Source organism: Canis aureus, chromosome 31, assembly GCF_053574225.1.
Source record: "Canis aureus isolate CA01 chromosome 31, VMU_Caureus_v.1.0, whole genome shotgun sequence".
Classification (NCBI taxonomy): domain Eukaryota; kingdom Metazoa; phylum Chordata; class Mammalia; order Carnivora; family Canidae; genus Canis; species Canis aureus.
The window spans coordinates 31,170,099-31,188,258 of record NC_135641.1 but is presented as its reverse complement, the minus strand read 5'-3'; the positions used below and the strand labels follow the sequence as shown (position 1 = coordinate 31,188,258).

Genomic DNA, 18,160 nt, shown 5'->3' with positions numbered 1-18,160 from the left:
CCTATCGAAACAGCCCTGGTACTTCTCACTGTAAAGCCAGAAGAAAAATCATTTTATCTACAGGGGACATTATGCAAAACGATAAGGTGCTGAAGCAAGAACATATTTTAATTTGCACTTCCTTCCTTATCACTCCATTCAAATCTCAAGTTCTATCAACTACTCTATTTGGTGTATTAGAAAATTTTTATTTTTTTAAAGATTTTATTTATTTATTTTAAACATTTTATTTATTTATTCATGAGAGACACAGAGAGAAAGAGAGAGGCAGATACAGGCAGAGGGAGAAGCAGGCCCCATGCAGGGAGCCCAACGCGGGACTCCATCCCAGGAATTCCGGAATCACGCCCTGAGCCAAAGGCAGACACTCAACTGCTGAGCCACCCAGGCGCCCCTAGAAAAATTTTAAAGAAGCAAATGTGAATGAAGGTGAAATAATACGTGCCTATGAAAGTAAAAGAACTCGGGGCGCCTAGGTAGCTCAGTTGGTTAAGTGTCCAACTCTTGGTTTCAGCTCAGATCATGATCTCTGACTGTGAGACTGAGCCCCATGTTGGGTTCTGCACTGAGCAGAGTCTGCTTGAGATTCTCCGCTCTCTTCTCCCTCTGCCCCATGCGCTGCCCCCCACCACCGAAAGGAAATAAGTATATTTTTTTAAAAAGCATAAAAGAACTATAGAAATAAAAACTATCATTAGGATGCAGATTTAGATTATACTCCAGAGGGGCTGTGTGTGCATATGCGTATGTGGTTAGAATTGCAATAGCTTCTCTCAAAGAACAAATATATAAATGAACAAGAACACGTAGCATAAGCCTCAGACTGCCCATAATAGATACAATAACTCAATGGTGGGATCCCTGGGTGGCTCAGCGGTTCAGCGCCTGCCTTCGGCCCAGGGCGTGATCCTGGAGTCCCGGGATGGAGTCCCACGTCGGGCTCCCTGCGTGGAGCCTGCTTCTCCCTCTGCCTGTGTCTCTACCTCTCTCTTTCTCTCTGTGTCTCTCATGAATAAATAAATAAAATATTTTTTAAAAAAACAATAACTCAATGGTTCAGCATTTGATGACCAATATTATTCTGATTAGCACTTATTAGCCAGGTCTTTCAACTGTAGTATTTCCACCCAGCAGAAACCCTTACAGGAGCAATTCATATGGTTTGAGACTTGATTTTAACCTTAAACACACTAAAAGCAAATTTCAGGAGGAAAGGCCCGTAAAGTGGCAGAGTTGCTTAGTTTCTCTTCCCTTGAAAGATTGACCTTTCTTTTCTTTCTTCTTGAATTGGGTCATTTATTAGCTTCATTTTCATTTGGAGTCACTGCGCCATATAAAGTGTAGCATGAATGCAACCCATTTTCCTCCTGATGACTAAAGCTTTTTGCTTGGTGACTATAGTCTGGGAAAAAATATAATCTTAAAAGGACTTGCTGAAGAGCCTGTTGGGGACCTTGTGTTACTTAGCTCTTCATCTCCTTCACTTGGACCTTATTTTACAGTCAGCCGTGAAACAGTGTATCTGTTCCTTCCTCCAACCAAGTGAACTAGGTGGAGGAGGGAGAAGGGAATGAAAGCCAAAAGAAAGGAGGCACAGGGACTGTGAAACCTTCCCTCCTCCACAGTCATGACCTTACCTCCTCAAGCCAAACACTAAACACTAGGAATGGGGCCTAGGGGGGTAGGGTTAAGCCAAGTTTGCTATCTTTCCCAAATGTGGAACTCAAAAAAAGTATCATTAAAAATTGGGGCACCTGGATGGCTCATGAGTTGAACATCTGACTCTTGATCTCAGCTTGGGTCTTTTTTTTTTTTTTTTTTTAATTTATTTATTTATGATAGGCACACAGTGAGAGAGGCAGAGACATAGGCAGAGGGAGAAGCAGGCTCCATGCATCGGGAGCCCGACGTGGGATTCAATCCTGGGTCTCCAGAATCACGCCCTGGGCCAAAGGCAGGCGCTAAACCACTGCACCACCCAGGGAATCCCTCAGCTTGGGTCTTGATCTCAGGGTCATGAGTGCAAGCCCCCTGCTGGGCTCTGTGCTAGGCATGGAGCCTACTTAAAAAAAAAAAAAAAAGTATTATTAAAAATATACTGGTTTACATTTAGTTACTTTTCAATTTCTGCTGGTGAGGAAATTTATAGCAATTGTTACAAATTTAACCCCAGTTGTTTGCAAAGATCAAGAGTTACAACGTTTTGTAGAATTGCTGGGATCCAAAGTGCCCCAGGGAACACAGGCCTTTACCCTGAAGAGGATTTCAGAGACCAGTCCTCTCACTTGATGGGCAAGAAGACTGAGGCCCAGACAGGAGTATCTGGAGTGGGTCAGTGGGCTGGAGGCACACCAGGGACCCAAGTTTCTACCCCCTGGTTTGGTGCTTTATCACAAAAGCTGACTCATTCCTTTGCTCACTCTTCAAGAAATGTTTGGGTTCTCACTCAATGCCAGACATGGTTCTTGTCAGAGTTCTGCCCTCTGTGAATTTCCATGTTGGACAGTAGTGAGTGCCAGCCTTAGGGGAGTACAGGCTGCTGTGGGAAGGGCAGGGAAATCTAGAAGCAAAAGCTCTCTCCAAAACAACTGCAAGTCATTTTGGTGTGACTGGGACATGAGGAAGGGAATGTGAGGAGAAAGCAAGAAGGAGGAAGGAGGCTGGTGAGGGAGGAGCTTGTAGAGCCATGCAAGCTGGCAGGAAGCCACAGAAGGAGTCTAAGGAGAACAGTGACCTGGTAAGGTCTGTGCATTGGAAAGCCCCTCTACTGCAGCAGGGTGAAGGAATTAGTCCAGAGGCTCCCAGGGTGGTGTGAATGGCTTTGAAGAGAGCCCAGATTATGAACCCCTTAGCCTCTGGGATAACAGACAAAACCTAGTGGCTTCTTTCAGAATTCTCAAATGGTTATCCCAGTGTGTTGTACAAAAGTTGTCATTTTCTGTGAGTCCTATGATAAGAAAGAGATTGGAGGGCAGCCCCGGTGGTGCAGTGGTTTAGCGCCGCCTGCAGCCCAGGGCGTGATCCTGGAGACCCTGGATGAGTCCCACGTCAGGCTCTCTGCATGGAGCCTGCTTCTCCCTCTGTCTGTGTGGAGAGGAGGAGAGCAAAATTCTAGGTGGGGAGTCCCATTACATAGGATATCCCAGAGGGAATCATATTGACCTGAATCATGAGGTCAGGATTTGACTCTTGACTTTGTAGTTCACTGGTTTGTAAAGTGAGGAGTAGAGGTCAAGGTGTTGGGCAACTAGAGGGTGATGGTGCCATTTGCAGAGATGGGGAATGTAGGTAAAGAGTTAGGATGTGGGGTAGGGCTGTGAGTTAGGACTGATGTTAAGGTATCCAGAAGACATCCAAGAAGAGATAGATGTCCAATGAGCAGGAAAATATGGGGCTCTAGGGCAGACATGGGAGTCTAGACTAAAGCTGTGGATTAGCCAACCCTCAGCCTACCCATGGTAACTGAAGCTGTGACAATAAATGTGGTTAGCAGAGAGAAATATGTGGAGTGAAAGGGAAGTGGGACCCAAGAAAGGAACATCAATATGTAGACACAGGCATAGAAAAGGATTCCCAAAAGAGAAGACATAGCCAGGGAGAAGGAGTTAGATCAAAGCATGTGGCATCCTGAAAGCAAAACTGAGAGCCTTTCTAGAAGATAGAGATGCTTAAAGGTATAAAATGAGGCCAGAGCTTGCATGTGGGCTGTAAATAACCCCCATCCTCTGGAATTCATTTGTATTCTCAATATGCATGGATGATATTAACTTTTTTTTTTTTTGTCTGAAAGAGGAAAAATAAAAAGTACTATGTAAGGTGATGTATGTTGTTAACTAAGCCTTTTTGCAGTAATCATTTTGCAATATATACATGTGTCAAATCATCACTTTATACACCTTACACTTACACAATATTATTTGTCAGTTATATCTCAAGGAAAAGACATTGTCGTTTGGATGTATGGAAGAGATGGAGAAAGATGAAGAAAATGGAGACCCTGAGAGGTTCAGGTAGAAGCTGTAAGCCTCCCTCCCCTCTTGGGAGAATTTCTTTCTGACCTGGTCCATAAGCTTGCAGGGCAGAGTGAGTAGGGACTGGGTACTCTTCACTTCCTGTATCTCCTCTGCTCCCCCCAAATAACTCAAAGCCTTTAAGTTAATTACCTGTTAGCTAGTGGGAGTGCTCCTAATTTATATTAGCCTTTCAACCTCTCATCTTAGAGTTTGGTGTTTGCTAGTTAATTCAATGCACATCTTATACTCACACGCTCTTACACATGAGGACCTAAGTGTCCCATTGTGAATCCCCTACCTTTCAGACACCCACAGGCTGGACCCACTCAGGTTACCCTGGAGTGGCTTGGTGACTCGGTGAATCAGGCTGTGGTCAAAGGGATGGCTCCATCTCGGGTTCCACCTCTGTGTCCCCTCACAAGGCAGGAAAAGTGTCCCATCAGAGAGGAAGAGTGAGAAAAGCAAGAAGCAGATGTATTATAATGGATATGAAATATAGTGAGAGAGGGACATACTTCTTGTCTCAGTAGCTGGTGTGAAAATGCCTGGGGCGGGGGGTGCTCCTTCATTCACAAAATAATTTGACAAGCCCATAAGGAGTAGGTTTAAACCCTGGATGTGAATGCCGGAAGTCTTGAACTGCAGCAAGCATCAAAACCCCTGGAGGGCTTGTTAAAAACAAACTAGTAGCCCCTTCTCCTAGCTTCTGATGTGATAGATCTGGGGTAGGGTCTGAGAGTTTGCATTTCTAGCACATTTCTGGGTGGTACTGGCGACCCTGAGAGGTTCAGGTAGAAGCTGTAGGCCCGGATAACGAGGGACCTGGGAGACTCTGGGGTCTACGGGGCACAGGGTTGGAGACAGGGCCTCACTTCCACTGAGGGCCACTGACTGGCGGGGCCCACAGGCCAGTGGGCAGTGGGGGGTGGAGGGGTGCAGCTTCAGGACCAGCCTCTAGTGGCTCGAAAAGCAGCGAGCTCTGTTTAAGAGCTTGAAGGGAAGAATCTGGCTTTTCCAAATTTTGGGAACCATTGGCTCCCAAGAAAGAGGAGACTTCCTGAATAGCTGAGGGGAAGACTTTGGCGCCAGGGAAAGGGGGCTCCCAAGGAAGAGGAGGGCGGAGGGAGGCGGGGCAGGTGGTGGAATGCTAGGACCTGTGGCAGGCCGTCCTCCAGACTCTGGGAAGGACTTCCCCACAACCTGCTTTGTGGGAAGAAATTTCTCGTGGAAACTGGAAATGTGGTTGAACTCCGCCTTCTGGGATGACATGGGAGGTGACATAGAGACATCACGTGTGGGGCCAAGGGGACTTCAAGCTAAATCCAGGGAAGTTTTCAGAAGTCTTGAGGAACCCCTGAGAATTTTCCCAGGTGTTGGAAACTGAAGGTGGAAGGCAGTTTAAACGAATTGCACTTTGAAATCCAAGGGATAAATAAATAAATAAGCAAATAAATAAAATTCAAGGGACGGGGGAGTGGGGTTTTTGTACCTCAGCTGATCTCTGTACTGCATGTATTCTAGGAAGAAGTACTTGCTGGGGAGAAAGAAAGCTTCTGGAAGAAGAGAACATTATACATTCATGAGAAAGAGGTGATAAAGGCTAATAATTTTGCAACATCCAATGTCAGCAAATGCATAGAATACAGAGAGATACATAGAAAACACAGAGTCTGCTCGACTTATAACAGGAAAGGATTTTAAAACTTTTAATAAGGCCACGTGTTCATTAAGTACAAAGTGACATTACTATGCAAGTCTCCATTAACTGCATCCTTTGGTGACTGGGAGAGGCAATGAGTTTTCTATCCTGAGTTAATTTTTCGCCTTATTGGTGAATGTCCACAAATGAGGAGATTTCTATACATATCATACATACCATTAACAGTGGTTACTCGGAAGGGTAGGATTATTACATTTTCTACTGCACTTCCGCACCCATGTGTTTTTTTTTTAAATAAGATGTTTCATTATTTTTATAATCAGAAATATTGTCAGAAAGCAGATTTTATATCATACCTGGGTCTCCAGCCATCTCATGATCCTGGAGATTTTCTCACTTGAAAAGGGAAAAAGGGTAAAACAGCTTTATCAAGAAAAGATGAAACAAAGTTTACCTTTACCGTGTTGATACTCAGCAGATACAGGTGAGCACCTTGCGAGTGTGTATTTGGAATTGAACTGAACTAACCTGTTTTGTAACAAGTTTCTTTTAATAAGCTTCTGACAGAAACCTGTGATGACTGGGGCTGTGTGGGCACACAGACGGCCCTTCTCCGAGGCGGTTCCCCCCCAACCCCCGCACCTGCGAGGACTTCAGCTCATCCATGCACAGGTCAGGGCTGGTTGCTAACAGGGATGGGAACATTTCAGTAACATTCCAAACTGCTAATTAACATGGTTCTGCCATGAGACAGTTAGTGCATATAAGCTCACTTCAAGCAGAGACTGTGCCGAATTTGCTCTTTGTATTTCCAACTCCTTCAAATTGAAATTTTCAACATTCTCTTGTAAGTAACAAAATTGGTTCCGTTATCTCGTTTCTTTATCAGAAGTCCAGACATTGTCTCATTCATAGAGTGACTAGCCTTCTTTCAAGAATCACTGTTATTTCCATGGCATTTGTAAGATATATTTTATGTACATGTATTTTTTGGAGGTGTTTTTTTTTAAACATTCTTTTTTAATTAATTTATTTATTTATATTTTTTTAAATTTAAGATAGTCACACAGAGAGAGAGAGAGAGGGAGAGACACAGGCAGAGGGAGAAGCAGGCTCCATGCACCGGGAGCCCGACATGGGATTCGCCCCGGGTCTCCAGGATCGCGCCCTGGGCCAAAGGCAGGCGCCAAACTGCTGCGCCACCCAGGGATCCCTTTTGGAGGTGTTTTATTTATTTTAGAGAGAAGGAGAGCATGGTGGGGGAGGGGCCGAAGGAGAAGGGGAGAGAGAGAGAGACTCCCAAGCAGGTTCCCTGCTGAGCTCGGAGCCTGATGTGGCCCCATCCCACCACCCTGACACCGTGACCTGAGCCAAAACCAAGAGCTGACACTTAACCCATTGGGCCACCTGGGCACCCCTGTAAATGTATTTTTAAAACTCTACATTGGCAGTGCAAGCATCACAACTACACAGCAGGGCATCCTTGGAGAAACAGGGCTCGGCCTGCATTTGCCATCCCCCACTCTCTTCCTCCTTCTTCACCCTTGCCCCATGGATGACCTGCGGCCTAGCTTCTGAACTACACTTCCGGGGTTCTCTGGGCACAGCTGAGAAGAGACAGGTCTCTTCCTAGATCCTTTTCCTTCTTTCCTGAAAAGTAGTGTGCTGTAGATATTCTTCTGAACTCTGCTGTTTCTACATGGTGGCATATTCTGGAATGCACTGCGTACCAGGCTCGTAAAGAGCTTCCTCCCCTTGTATAGGGCTGAGTAGGGCCCCCGAGAGAGGCCCACCTTTGGCTATTCAAGCACTCTCCTGTGAATAGGCATTGAGGTGGTTTCTAGGGTCTTGCAAACACCAACAGCTGCAAATGTGCTGTGACATATAGCCTTGTGCGTATGAATTTTTATATTGTTGGAGGTGTCTCTTGGAGTAAATTCCTAGGACTACTAGATCAAAACAGAAGTGCTTATGTGGTCTTATTAGGTTTTGCCACATTCTGCTCCAAAAGGATCTGCATTCCTGTCAGCTCTGGTTTATCCCACTAGTCTGTTTGTCTATTTTTGTATCAGTAACTCGTTCTTTTAATATAGAGGTTGTTTAGTATGCCGTAAGGTCCGATAGGGCTAGTTTCCCTTTGTTCAATTCTTTTTAAAAAGAAATATAAGATAGGGATGCCTGGGTGGCTCAGTGGTTGAGCAGCTGCCTTTGGCTCAGGGCGTGATCCCGGGGTCCTGGGATCGAGTCCCACATCAGGCTCCCCACAGGGAGTTTGCTTCTAACTCTGCCTGTGTCTCTGCCTCTCTCTCTCTCTCTGTGTCTTTCATGCATAAATAAATAAAATCTTAAAAATATATATATAAGATAGACCAATGAAATAATGTGCCTATTTCAATTCTGCTTGTTTTTGGGTTTTAGTCTGGTTCATACAATAACTTTAAAGATAGTTTCTGAAGAATTATTCCACAGATGCTTTGACCAATGTTAATATAATCTTTCCAGTCCCCCCAGGTCTTACCACCTAGAGGCATTGCACTGATCTGAAATGCAGTGTGGATTGTTAAAAAGTTACATCCTACAACTTACTGTATGGTTACAACTTTTCCATACGTATTTTAAAAACTGAAGTAAAAAAGATTTTTCTGAGAAAATATTTTGAAATGTTCTAATAACTACTGAGGGAATTTGAAACATTCTGGGGTATTACAACCAGAGTTAGGAGTAGTTCCAGGAGGTAGTTTTTTCCCCTGTAGTAACCAACTTGTCAACTGCAAATAACACATAATTCTTTATAAGCTGAGATCATTTGAGTTATAAAAATAATCCTGTCAATCATCTCTGACTTATTTAGCAGAACATTCTTCAGGTGAATAGTTTTAAATACCAGAAAGCTTCCCAGTTTTATGAGATCCAGATCTTTGTCCTTTTGGAAATGTTAGCTAATCATTGTTGGTAACCTGATCGTTAATCTGGCAATACTACCTTTTATGAATCCTGTAGCTGGATAGAGTAGGCTGCATGAACAGAAATTCAGAAGTTGTGCATGAATATGAAGTTTCTAATTCTCTGAGAACTGTTAGGAAATGAAATGCTGAACTGCAGTCATTTATGGCCTCACCATATATATGAGTTTCATGGTTTTGACAGCTATGTAATTTTGGGAAAAATTACAGTTATCTTTATAAATGCACACACCACAGTAGGTTATGTGCACAAATGCACATAACACAGTAGGTTATTTTTTATAAATGCATGACTCACTTTTGGTTGCCATCGAGTGGGTACAGGGTGAAAACCATGGTGTCTCTTCAGTTGATGCCGGAATTAGTTTTAGAGAAGGAACATTTTATCCCTCCTTATAGGAAACATTATTTGACCCTGTGAGTATGGAAGTCAGAAGCTTATATAATAAGATATGGCTAAGTTGCTCTCTATGCAAAAGTGAGTCGATTGTGTTTTTCTCCTCGAGCCTCCTGGCTCGAGGTCCAGTGAAACCAGGGAGGCAAGGTCCTCCAGTGAACGGGACAGGCTGTTGAAGTCATCACGAGCTGGGACCCATCTCTGCCAACATTGTCCTACTGTAACAAACATCTTTTTGTTTAAGAATAATAGATCTCCAATTGTTCATGGATAGGTGGCGGAGATGGTGACTTTTGTTTTCAACGCAATGTGAGTGATAATTTGAACAGGAACCTATCAACTACATAGCAACTTTAAAATTCTGTTCCTTGAGGAAGGGCCCTTTAAAATAAATAACTGTGAGGAAAGTTCTTTCCAAGATCTTGGATTGAAAATACCAACAGGCCTGGCTTTTTTGGTTGGCTATACACACAGTTTGGTACACAAAGTCCTGAGGCCCCTTTAAATTGCAAAACACAGTCTCCTTTCAGAAATTAGTCCCATTGTCTAAGCTTCAACTTCCCTTGAGACTATAAGCTACTCCCTCTCCCTCGGATAAGGCCTGCTCTAGGGGGGTTGCTGATTCCTGGGGCAAGTACAGGGCTGGCTTCTTTCTAAACTACCTCCTCTCCACCCACCCCACCCACCCCTAGCTACCCACTGTCTCTAATCTCTCCTGCCTTAGGACAGAGGGTGGAGGGGAGGGAAAGTTCTGGAAGCCCAGTTAGAATTCTCTGGGCCTGGGAGATCATGTGATCTGTGAAGCTGACTTGTTTTTCAGGAGGCTCTTCTGCAGCTCTTTGGAGCTCTTTGGTGTTCTTTCCTGGGTTCCTTGGCATCTAGCCTTGGGTACTTCTCTCTCTCTCTCTCTCTCTCTTTTTTTTTTTTTTAAAGATTTTATTTATTTATTCATGAGAGACACAGAGAGAGGCAGAGACACAGGCAGAGGGAGGAGAAGCAGAAGTCCCCGATGTGGGACTCAGAACCCCGGATCACGCCCTGAGCCAAAGCAGACACTCAACCACTGAGCCACCCAGGTGTCCCTATCCTTGGGGACTTCTAATCTGCAGTTTGCTTGGACCAGGGGATGTGCTCCCCTCCAGCTCCTTGTTTACTCTTTCTGCAGCCTTTAGAGTGTTAGGATACTTCCAGCATTTCGATCAGAGGCCTGTTGGCATAGTGGGCAGGGCCTTAGTCCACCCTGTCCTGGCTCATCTGATCCTTGGGGATACACGTGCTTCTGCGGCACCCCCCAACTCTGAGAGTGCAGGCCAATTCTCATGCTGGCAGTCCCCTCTTAGATTTCCACGGGACTTGGTAAATGCCAGGCCACGCCATCCCTCTGGGCAGGGTAGGCGAGCTGAGCTCTTCTCACCAGCCTTGAGGTGATGGGCAGACCCTGGGGGAGAGAGGCAGTATTGAAGGCACCCCCATAAACCTTTACAAAGGGAGCCCTCATGAATTCTCTCCCAGCCCTGCACACCTGCTCCAGCGGTGAGAGCTTAACACCCCCTACCAGTTCTCAAAGCTCCCCCTACACTATTCTCTAGGCTGCATCCTCCTATTCTCTAGGTAGACATTGGTCTGCCTCCTGGTTCACTTTGGTATTTGGTATCTTGTATTTTGAAGCTGTAACTCAAAATTTTAATACAAAGGCCATCTGAGGAAAAATAATTTATTTGGCCTGGGGAGAAGGAAATTGGTCAGATTCTGAGATTCAGATCTAATACTTTAGCAGCCAGCCAGCGATAGAGATAATTATGTAGCTTTCACAGGTATGTGTACTGTAGTCTAGCTGGGGAAGAAAAAAACCTTCCTGGGCCTGAGAGCTGAGAGAAATTTGCCACACAAAGACATTATTGTTTCTAATTGTGACTGTTTGACAAATGAAAACATTTTTAATCATACAGTGATATATATTAATCATCCTCTCATGATGTGAAATGGCCTTTGGATGCAGCATTAGGAAGTTTAAGTGTGGCCTTGAATCTGCTGTGAACTTACTGTGTCACCTTGACCAAAGCACCTGTTTTGGGCCTCAGCATATTCTGCTGAAAGTGAGATGTCTGGGATTCATTATCTAGTTTTTCATAAGTCTGTGAAGCCCTTAACACTGTCTATGTGACAAGAACAATGTTCAGGGATCTTTTTTTTTTTTTTAAAGATTTATTTATTTACTTGAGAGAGAGCACTGGGTGGAGGGGGAGGGGAGGCAGAGGGGAAGACAGAGAAAGAGAATCCCAAGCAGACTGAGCCCAACTCAGGACTCAATCCCATGACCCTGAGACTGAAGGAGTCGGTTGCTTTACGGACCATGCCACCCAGGTGCCTGGATGTTCAGGGATTGTTTTTTTTGTTGTTGTTGTTCAGGGATTGTATTAGAAAGACATGGTGGATTAAATAGTGGTCATCCAAAAGATGTGTCTTGGAACCTGTGAAATGTGACCAAATTCAGAAAAAGGGTCTTTGCAGGTGTAAATAAGAATCTTGAGATAATATCTTCCTGAATTACTGAGGTTGATCCTAAATCCAATGACAAGTGTCCTTATGTGAGACAGAAAAAGAGAAGACAGACACACAGGGGACAAGGCCATGTAGAGCAGAGGCTGTAGCAGGAGTCACACAGCCACAAGCTAAGGAAGCCCTGGATCCACCAGGAGCTGAAAGGTCAAGGACAGGTTCTCCTAGAGACTTCGCAGGGAATGCAACCCTGCCATCACCCTGGTTTTGGACTTTGTCTTCCCAAGCTTTGAGAGAATAAATTTCTGCTGTTTCAAGTCATCAAATTTATGGTAATTTGTTATGGCAACCCTAGGAAGCTAATACAGAAGGTGAGAAAGAAAATGAAAGCACACGGCCCAGCAGTGGAGACACCTGCTTTGGAATCAGAAAACCCCACTGGGTAGCTTGAGAGAGTTATTTAAACTTGCTAATGTTTAGTTCCTTCCTTTGTAAAATAAGGATAAAAATAGAGATTTTTTTTTAAGGTTTTATTTATTCATGAGAGACAGAGAGAAAGGAAGAGACAAAGGCAGAGGGAGAAGCAGGCCCCTGAGGGAAGCCCGATGCAAAACTCAATCCCAGGACCCTGGGATCATGCCCTGAGCTGAAGGCAGACGCTCAACCACTGAGCCACCCAGGTGCCCTGACACTGTTTTGTTTTGTTTTGTTTTTTTTATGCTTCATTTAAAAGTTTAAAAAATAGTAACTCTTTTATAGGGTGGTTGTGAGGATTAAGTGAGAGAATGAATGACTTAGTTCGGTGCCTGGTTCATAGTAAGTGCTCAATAAATGTTAGCCATTGTATTGAAGTTATGCCATAGGTGAGGTGGCAATCTCTTCCTTTTTTTGAACGCTGTCTCTAACACTTATTTGGTGGGATCATCTCAACAATGAGACAGGGTATGGGACAAATCATACCGTATGCTTTTGTCTTCGAATCTGCCTAAACTTTCAGAAAAGGTGAATTCTGGTTATAATGAACACTAAGGGCATCCTGAAAGAGAACAAAAGGAAACTGGATCCTAGGACCCTGGGATCATGACCTGAGCTGAAGGCTGATGCTTAACTGACTGAGCCACCCAGGCACCCCAAGATATTTGGATAATTAAAATAAATATGATGGCATAACAATTACAAACAGAATGTTCTAGGAAACTGAATATTAAGTGCCTAAATTAAGAGGTGTCCAAATTTATTTAAGGTTACAGACACATTTTAAGATTAACATTGAGCATTTAAGAAAAGCTAGTGGCATATGATCCAGCAGTTCCTCTTCTGGGTATCTATCTGAAGAAAACAAAACAAAACAAAAACACCAATTTGAAAAGGTATCTGCACCTCCCCCCATGTTCACTGCAGCATTATTTACAGTAGCCAGGATATGGCTGCAAACTAAATATCCACTGATGGATAATGGATAAAGAAGTTGTGAGATATAGCAATATATATATATAATGGAATATTATTCAGCCATAAAAAGAAGGAAATCTTGGGGAGCTTGGATGGATTAATTGGTTAGGCATCTGCCTTTGGCTCAGGTCATGATACCAGGGTCCAGGGGTCGAGTCCCACATCTGACACCCTGCTCAGCGGGGAGTCTGCTTCTCCCTCTAGCTCTGTCCTTCCCCCACCCCAAAATGAAATTGTGTAGCTTATATATTTTTAGGTAGTAATATCAAATTTGGGGTCAAATTCAGCATTAAGGCAACATGGTGGGTAGATTTTTTTTCTTCCTAAAATGAGGTTTTTCTAGATTCCCTCTGAGTCTGTGAGCTCTACTGTATCATATAGTTAGGTGCTTTTTTGTAGCTGAAATGAACTTCTACGAAATATTAGGAAATCCTCCCGGCTCATTGTCCTCAATACACTGGGACTGTAATCACAGGAGCTGTTGCTGCTGTGTTTTCTTTGAAGTCCTAGAAATGAGCCACAGGTGTCTTCCAGCTTTGGAAAATCACAGGTTGTCTGTATTATAATTCCAATGAGGACAATGTGATGGGAGACAACAGAGGGCTGTTGAGGTCTGTAGCTATTCAACCCCCAAACCAGCAAGTGTTTTAGCTTGCCTAGAGGCTCTTCTCTGTGACTCAGGCCTTCTCTTCTGGTGCTGGAGCCAGAGAATGTGTAAGCAGGTAGTCTGACCCGAGCACCAGAGATTGCCATAAAATTCATGTTTTATTGCCTCCTCTTCATATAATCTGTTAATAACTACCAAAGTTTATCATCTTTTTTTCTTTTCCTTTTCCCTTTTCCTTGTTTGATATTCTATATACTGGCTCCAGTATATAGAGCTGCAAAGCAGCTGATGTTCCCCCCTCCCTTCCTCTTTGGGGGTAGCCGAGCATCTGAGCACCTCAGATTTTTAAGTTTATGGATTTTTAAAAAAAATATTTATTTATTCATGAGAGGGGGAGAGAGAGAGAGAGAGAGAGAGAGAGAAAGAAAGAAAGAGAGAGAGGCAGAGACACAGGCAGAGGGAGAAGCAGGCTCTATGCAGGGAGCCTGACATGGGACTCGATCCCAGGTCTCCAGGATCAGGCCCTGGGCTGAAGGTGGCGCTAAACTGCTGCCACCCGGGCTGCCTAAGCTTATGGATTTTAAGTATGTACTCCTGCATCTGGATGTTGTCTTCCGTCCGACCTTTCCAGGCCAACACTATCTTCTGTAGAGTGCCGAATCAGCCCACAAACCCAAGTAGGGGCAAGTTGACTGTCACTGCTGAGGCTGCCACTCTTTGTGTAGGCTCCGGAAGCTCTCTGCCACTTCCTGGTCATGCTGGGTCACAAAAGGCCATGATGGAGTTGGCCTCGAAGCCAGTCTCCCACTAGAAACCGACGCAGCCCTTCCTGTTAGGTGTGATGGTTTCCTCCACTAGGAGCTGAAATCTCTAGTCTGAAGTGGCTATCAGACTTCTCTCCTGCCTCTCCCAAACATTCAGCCTTTTCCCTTATATATTCTTTTCCTCAGTGGGCTGAGGCTTTTTGGAAAACAGAAGCCAGTTAAATCTCGTGAGAGCTACTTCACCTATCTTGCTACAGAACTGTGTTCAGGTAAGAAGGTAGAGGGGAAGACACAGGTAGAAAATAGAATAGCTCAAAGCATTATTCAGCCATATCAACTAATTCTGGAAGCAATTATACTAAAAAGTTTTAAAAATTTGTAAAGACTTTTTTTTTTTTTTTAAGTTTAGGTTCACAGCAACATTGAAGGAAAGGTACAGAGATTTCTCATTTATTTTCTGCACTGCATGCCTCCCCCATTACCAACATCCTCCACCAGAGTGTTACTGCTGGGAAATAGAAGCAGAAAAATGTTCACCTTTAGCCCAGAGCTGTGGGTCCTGTCCCCATGCTACTTAGATAAACTTTCTAAGTTGTACCATACAATGTTTCAAGAATTCTTTCTTGGCCATTGTGCTCCATAATCCCACATTTTTGGTGGCCCGTATGGGGACCCGTATGGGGACAATGGAGTGAACTGAGTCAGTGTGACTTGGTAAGTCTTCTTTACTCCTGGTCTTTGTTTCTTACCTGTTCCTTTTCTTTTTCAGGGATGACCTGAATAGTATGTACCTTCGAACATGTCCTGCCTGAGTGTTCAAGAGAGAACCTCTTGCCAGTGGCTACACTACAGGGAGGGGTGGACTCCTGATGCTTGACTGGACACTATTACCTCAGCCATAACGGTGTTGAGCTAAGAAAACAGATTCTCCTTATTTTTCCTGTTCTTTTGCTGCATATATTCTCTTCAGGCATGGGATGGCCACATAATGTTATTAGGATGGTCATTCTAAGACTCCTGTGTAAGGTTACCTCCTAAGTATCCTGGCATGATCTCTCACTGAGCATGAAATCCAAGATATGGCTAACTGTGTGCTTCCCAAAGGGAAAGCACAGCTGGAGCTATTACCCAGGTGGGGCGCTCAACCAATAGGTGACTACTCCCTTGGCGCTAGATCATGGCTAAAGCCCATGAGAAAGTTGCCTGGATTAGACAAGAATTCCATACTTCATTTTTTTTTTTTTTAATAGATGTCTCTCATTTGTCCTATGGTTTGTTTGGCATTATTGGTCTCGCTCTCTGATTGAAAGTACTTCTAGCTTAGATATATGATGCTTCATATGATATAAAATAGCTGCCCTTTCTTGGCAAAGGCTAGGGCCTCTACCCCATCCATTAATACTAGACCCAAGGTTACAAAGGGTATGATTCTTGGTCACCAAACATATAGAACCCCCAAAATGGAAAGAGGCAGCCCTAATCTCTATGGTGTTTCAGTCCATTTACCAGCATCTATTGTAGCATAGGATGCAGTGGGGGAGCAAAGGGAGGTCGACACCCCTTCTCAGGTAGTACAAAGGTATCAGAGTTGTTGAGAAAGAAGGACATCTCCTGCCACTTGGAATCCCGGAAACTAGCCGTATTCTTGATGGGATACCCATTCAGGGCTGAGGGGGATTTTGGTAATGGGCTCCTAGTTAGTTAATGTACTCTCCTAGTTTTGTAGGAATTGACTAAGGGATCAACATCCTCAGTCCCAGAGGATTCCCCTTTGGCCTGTCTCCTAACACACTGGAGTCAATTTGGACAACAGGATTGAAGGAAGAAAGTGCCTCATCTTCTTTTGTAATAATGCCTGGCCTCCATGCCTCTCGTGTTATTGGATCCTTCTCCTCCTACCCTTTGCCAGCAAAGGAGCAAACAGCATCTCTCCCTGGACTGAAACTGCACACTTCATATCCCTACGGCTCCCCCAGGTAAAAATTGGCAGTGGGGGAACAACTTGATGAACTTTAAAGTGGACCCAGGTGCAACATATTTGGTATTTAGACTAATTTAATTTGTTAGTTTAATTAAGATAGAGATGTCTGGGGGTGCCTGGGTGGCTCAGTGGGTTAAGCATCTAACTTTTGTTCTCAGTTCAGGTCTTAATCTCAGGGTTGTGAGTTTAAGCCCTGCACTGGGTTCCATGCTGGGCAGGGAGCCTACTTAAAAAAAAAAAAGACATGTGTTTTGAGTTAGTAGCATTAAAACTTTTATTCTACCAACGCTTACTAAAGGTCAGATAAGCTCATGTTATCTGTTGCAATTTGTCAGCAAAAGATGGCTTAATATGATGGTTTATTTTGTCTGTCTAAAAGTTCTCATGGGTAACTTTGTTTTAAAGTTAAAAAAGCTTTTAAAATCTTTGTAACCTGAACCTTTAAAGTTCCTCTAAATTGTGACAAATTGGGTTAAATTTATTGGATATCTAAGTCTTTTCCAAATAAGATAGTATACTAAATCATTGATTATTGAACCTAGGTTCATCCGCTTTTGGCTTATTTTAGAGACTGAGGATTATTATTACTTGGGGTTATTGGTAATCATGCTTTCTGCTTTATTGAAAAATTATAGTATGGAAAAACATGTCTTTTGAAACTCTGAAATATAAATTTCAGATCTAAAGAATTCTGGTGTAACAGTTCACAATTGATTACTACTTAATTTTTCACTCGAGATTAAGGTTGCTAAGAGTTAAAATTCTGCTAAATGTAATGAAGACTGATGGAAATTAGGGAAGGAATTCTGTATGTGAGAAAAGATGTTTTTATTTATTGTTAAAGATTTATTTATTTATGATAGAGAGAGAGAGAGAGGAGAGAGAGAGAGAGGCGCAGAGACAGAGACACAGGCAGAGGGAGAAACAGGCTCCATGCCTGGAGCCCAATGTGGGACTTGATCCCAGGACTCCAGGATCACGCCCTGGGCCAACGGCAGGCCGCTGAGCCACCCAGGGATCCCCTGAAAAGATGTTTTTAATAAGAAAGATACCAGGAATGGGAATACATTTTGTTGAGGGAAAAAGAAAGTAATTTGGTCCTAAAATGAGACTGGTTATTTGCAGAGAAAAGGCTTAGGACAAAATCTGAATGAAAAGAAAGTTGTAGATTTGTGAAGGGAAATTTTTGGAAAATAATTTTATATGTGGTTAGGACTAAAGTTGAAATGAATGGATTTTTAAAGTACACTGGTATAAGATTGAAATTCTGCTTTTCTCTGTTAAAATGGTGAAGTTTTCTTATATTGTTGGTGTGTCCCCAAAAGACCCCAAGATGAAGAGCCACACGCTTTTCTGAGCCAGCTGCTGGTGCCCAAAAAAACCTCAAGAAGCTTTTTTTTTTTTTTTAATATTTTATTTATTTATTCATGAGAGACACACAGAGAGAGGTAGAGAGAGGGACACCGCCCTGAGCAGAAGGCAGATGCTCAACCACTGAGCCACCCAGGTGTCCCAGGAAAGTGGTTTTATGAGTAGAAACTCAAAGAAAACATTTATGATCTCATACTCCCCGCATATCCCTTCACCCCCTCCTTGGGCACACTAAGCATATTAACTACCAACTTCATACAGCAAAAGTGCAGCTCTTAAAAAAAAAAAAAAAAAAAGTGCAGCTCTTTTTGCCCACAGGTCCTGTCCCTGTACTACTTAAATAAACTTCGGAAGCTGTACCACACAATGTCTCAAAAATTCTTTCTGGGCCTTTGCATTCCACAGGTCCTGCAACAGTACACTGATTACAAGGGAGGAATCTACATGGATACT

At 43.5% G+C, this 18,160-nt stretch overlaps 2 long non-coding RNA genes across 4 annotated transcripts; one reads left to right on the top strand and one right to left on the bottom strand.

Annotated features, from left to right (window-relative positions):
- Positions 1-242: 242 nt before the first annotated feature.
- On the bottom strand, positions 243-9,136 carry LOC144302632 (uncharacterized). Of its 2 annotated transcripts, XR_013369575.1 has the most exons (5): positions 8,935-9,136; positions 6,030-6,069; positions 5,503-5,566; positions 4,312-4,418; positions 243-394 (listed from the first exon to the last, which is right to left on the bottom strand). It is a non-coding gene; the product is annotated as an uncharacterized LOC144302632 (long non-coding RNA). The 2 variants fall into 2 exon arrangements; XR_013369576.1 differs by lacking the exon at positions 6,030-6,069.
- Positions 3,883-17,958, top strand: LOC144302630 (uncharacterized). Of its 2 annotated transcripts, XR_013369571.1 has the most exons (6): positions 3,883-4,010; positions 5,535-5,603; positions 6,231-6,345; positions 14,542-14,624; positions 14,765-14,788; positions 15,125-17,958. It is a non-coding gene; the product is annotated as an uncharacterized LOC144302630 (long non-coding RNA). The 2 variants fall into 2 exon arrangements; XR_013369572.1 differs by lacking the exon at positions 14,765-14,788.
- The last annotated feature ends 202 nt before the right edge of the window (positions 17,959-18,160 follow it).